General features: G+C 51.4%; 1 non-coding gene across 1 annotated transcript; it reads left to right on the top strand.

The window, feature by feature from the left end:
* The first annotated feature begins 3,566 nt into the window (after nt 1-3,566).
* Nucleotides 3,567-3,638, top strand: TRNAD-GUC (transfer RNA aspartic acid (anticodon GUC)). Its single transcript has one exon. It is a non-coding gene; the product is annotated as a tRNA-Asp (tRNA).
* The last annotated feature ends 428 nt before the right edge of the window (nt 3,639-4,066 follow it).

Raw genomic sequence — 4,066 nt, 5'->3', positions numbered from 1 at the left:
GACTCTGTAAGTTGGTACCAGGGGAATTGCAAGTGTTCAAAACCTAATGACCTCATCTCTTTTCTGGCCATTAAATTTACTTATTTTTAAATTGCAATTGAGTCATCTTTCAGTTTGGGGTATTTAATGGCAGCCAGTTTTTGAGAGCCACCATTCCCCATCCTCTGGAAACGAGTCTTCTTTACGTTACCCACCTGCCCTTCCCAAATTCATTCTCACAGGTGTTGGTGTGAGTGACCTGCAGGCAGGGTGTTCTGGCCAGAGGTCCTGCACTAGGCTGAGGCTTAACATTGGTTTCTGATCTACCGGGAAAGGTGATGAATTTCAACAGCATGAGACCTTTTGTTTGTAAACTTATAAATGGGATCAGTTCAGAAGCCTTCCAGGCTCTTTAGCCATCATTTGCACAAGGTGTAGAGCTGACAGCTGGTGGCTATAGCTGTGTCAGCTTTTCCCAATTAATCCGTTGCTACCTCTAAGTTAACACCCCAGCTGTCTGGCACTTTATGGGTATTTGTTTGTCAGCTCAAACTGAGACCTACATGAGATAGGAAAACACTTCAGTCCTGCAGTTCTCATGTCCTTTGAGGATTGGGGTTTGATTCTGCTACCACAGGAAAACTGATGACATGGAGAAGGATGGAATAAAGAAACTTTCAGACAAACAGATATTAGTTCTGCTATGGGACAGTTTTAAAAAATCAGTTTCAGCTTCCACCAGGAATGTATTGTAGAAGTTATAAACATCTTTCACACCAAATACTGCTGCTCTTTGCTCTGATGGGGTGAGAATGGGACCTCTGGGGATCTCATAAAAGGTGTGTGATTTCAAGTTCTCCATTTTCAGCTGCTCTTCTCTTGCACTGGGATCTTGCACAGGGAAGGAGGGCAGAGAGTTGCCAATGCAAACAGCTTCGCTGCCAGACCAAGAGGAGCTTTAGGCAAACATTGCAGTATGCGGGAGGCTCCCTTAGCACACAGATAAGGTTACAAAACACTCCACAGCATGTTCCAGCCTGGGAAATTAATGTAGTATTAATTTTAAGCTGTTTGGTGACAGTTCACTAGCTGTGGTTGCGCTTTGGCTCTATGTCCATTTCCTCTGTATCAACTAACAAACCCCAAATTAAACTTGACACAAAAATAACAGCTCATTTCCCACCCATGGCTCTATAGGTGCTGCCTCAGCGTGGTGATTTCCCCTACCTACAGCTGGATACGACTGATTAGGATGGGTGGGAGTCCCCTCTTGCCTGTAGCCCATGACAGTGGCACTAGGTGCTCACCCCATGTGGTTTTTAATCACGTAGATGTTGTGCTTGGGGACATGGTTTAGTGGTGGACCTGGCAGTGTTAGGTTTACAGGTGGACTCGATGATCTTAAAGGCCTTTTCCAACCTCTATGATTCTATGTTTTCCTTGGCATACTCCTTGAGAAACTGGAGTCTCATGGCCTGGATAAGTGCACTCTTCACTGGGTGAAAAACTGGCTGGATGGACGAGCCCAGAGGGTTGTGGTGAATGGGGTGAAATGCAGTTGGCGGCGGGTCACAAGTGGTGTTGGGCCCTGTTCTGTTTAATATCTTTATCAATGATTTGGGTGAGGGGATCGAGTGCACCCTCAGCAAGTTTGCAGATGGCACCAAGTTGGGAGGCAGGGTCGATCTGCTCGAGGGTAGGGAGGCTCTGCAGAGGGATCTGGACAGGCTGGATCCATGGGCTGAGGCCAATCGTATGAAGTTCAACAAGGCCAAGTGCTGGGTCCTGCACTTGGGTCACAGCAACCCCATGCAGTGCTACAGGCTTGGGGAAGAGTGGCTGGAAAGCTGCCCGGCGGAAAAGGACCTGGGGGTGCTGGTTGACAGCCGGCTGAATATGAGCCGGCAGTGTGCCCAGGTGGCCAAGAAGGCCAACGGCATCCTGGCCTGTATCAGAAATGGTGTGGCCAGCAGGAGCAGGGAGGTGGTTGTCCCCCTGTACTGGGCACTGGTGAGGCCGCCCCTCGAGTCCTGTGTTCAGTTTTGGGCCCCTCACGACAGGAAAGACATGGAGGTGCTGGAGCGTGTCCAGAGAAGGGCAACCAAGTTGGTGAGGGGCCTGGAGCACAAGGCTTATGAGGAGCAGCTGAGGGAACGGGGGCTGTTTAGTCTAGAAAAGAGGAGGCTGAGGGGAGACCTTATCGCTCTCTACAACTGCCTGAAAGGGGGTTGTAGCGAGGTGGGTGCTGGTCTCTTCTGTCAGGTGGCTGGAGATAGGACGAGAGGAAATGGCCTCAAGTTGAGGCAAGGGAGGTTTAGGTTAGATATTAGGAAAATTTTTTTTACTGAGAGGGTTGTCAAACATTGGAATGGGCTGTCCAGGGAAGTGGTTGAGTCACCATCCCTGGAGGTATTCAAAAAGCGAGTGGACAGGGTACTTCAGGACATGGTTTAGTGGGCATGGTTAATGGTTGGACTCGATCATCTTGAAGGTCTTTTCCAACCTAAATGATTCTATGATTCTAGGATTAACTTCTTCAGCTCTTGTGAAATCTGGAAGTGAAGTCTCTTCTATTGAGTTTTCCCTGTATTCTCAGTATGTATTTCCTAGTTTTCTGGAATTGGCAGCAGTTCGGATGGGGAGAGAAACGTTTCTGAATCTTCACCAAAAAACCCAAACTTTTTTCTAACTTTTTGCTGTTAGAGATGGATCTTAACTCAGACTCTGACATGCTGCTTCCACGGAAGTGGATGCAATGCAGCATCACGTTCTTACATACATAAATGCAATCTCCTGACTTGCTTTGATACCAACAGAGCAGTGATTGTGGACTTAGACTGCTGCAATAAGTATTGGAGCTGAGCTTACCCGTTCTTTAAAGTGTATATCCTTTAGTAGACATAGTATGGATGTATATGTACGTGCGTGTGTACATTTGTAATGGAAATATTGAAGCCCGAGCTCGGCCCTTACACAGGAAGCTTTGTGGTGAGCACCTTTTCAGTTGAAATAGCACAGACGGTCTCAGCTCTGGACACAGAGCGTGCGAGCAGAGCTTGCGCACCGCAGAGAGGCCGAGGCAGGGCAAAGAGTCGCTCCCCCGGTATTTCGAGTGGCCTCTCTGTGCTCCCAAGGTTGGATCGTTGCAGCCGGAGCAAACACAGTGACCTGCAGCAAGAGAAGTAGGGGGACAGGAGAGAAAACTGCCGGCCCCCCGAGGGCATCAGTGAAGGGATGACGGCAGGATGATGATGATGATGATCACTGACGGCAGGATGATGATGATGATGATGACGATCACTGACGGCAGGATGATGATGATGATGATCACCGACGGCAGGATGATGATGATGATGATGATGATCACCGACGGCAGGATGACGATGATGATGATCACCGACGGCAGGATGACGATGATGATGGTCACCGACGGCGTGACGATGATGATGATCACCGATGGTGGGATGATGATGATGATGACGACAACGATGATGATGATGACGACGACAATGATGATGACCAGTCACCACCGTGCTCGGGCGCCGTCGCAGTGGCTCAAGTAAGGCAGTTGCAGGGGGGGTCCCCACTCCTCGTTAGTATAGTGGTGAGTATCCCCGCCTGTCACGCGGGAGACCGGGGTTCGATTCCCCGACGGGGAGGGACCGTCGCCTTTTCCTCTCCTGCCCGGCCCCACGCCTCGCTGCCATCGGTTTTTATTTGTCCTCCTGTCCGCCCGGTAACGGATCCCGTGCGTGGGAAAGAGGAGAGCTGTCCGCCTTACCGGCCGGCGGGGGGGTGTCCTCGGGGGGGACCTGCGCTCTTCCCCACGCGTGCGAGGCGCAGGGACGGCGGGTGCCCGAAGGCGCGGGGGGGCTTAATTCGTGGGGAAGAGAATCGGGCCGTGGGCGGTGGGAAGGGCTCGGGCGGGGCGGCTGGGATGGGGCGGGGGCCGAGGGGCCCTCCCTGCTGCTAGAGCCAGAGCCAGCGCTCCCCTCCCCTCCTCCTCTTCCTCTTCTTCCTCCTCCTCCTCGGGGCAGGGGCTCGGGGAGGTGCGGAGCAGAAACCTGCGTGGTGCTACACTAGGAGC

This window comes from Buteo buteo, chromosome 24, assembly GCF_964188355.1.
Source record: "Buteo buteo chromosome 24, bButBut1.hap1.1, whole genome shotgun sequence".
Taxonomy (NCBI): Eukaryota; Metazoa; Chordata; class Aves; order Accipitriformes; family Accipitridae; genus Buteo; species Buteo buteo.
Note: the sequence above shows the minus strand (reverse complement) of the source record. Positions and strands in the feature narration are given on the sequence as shown.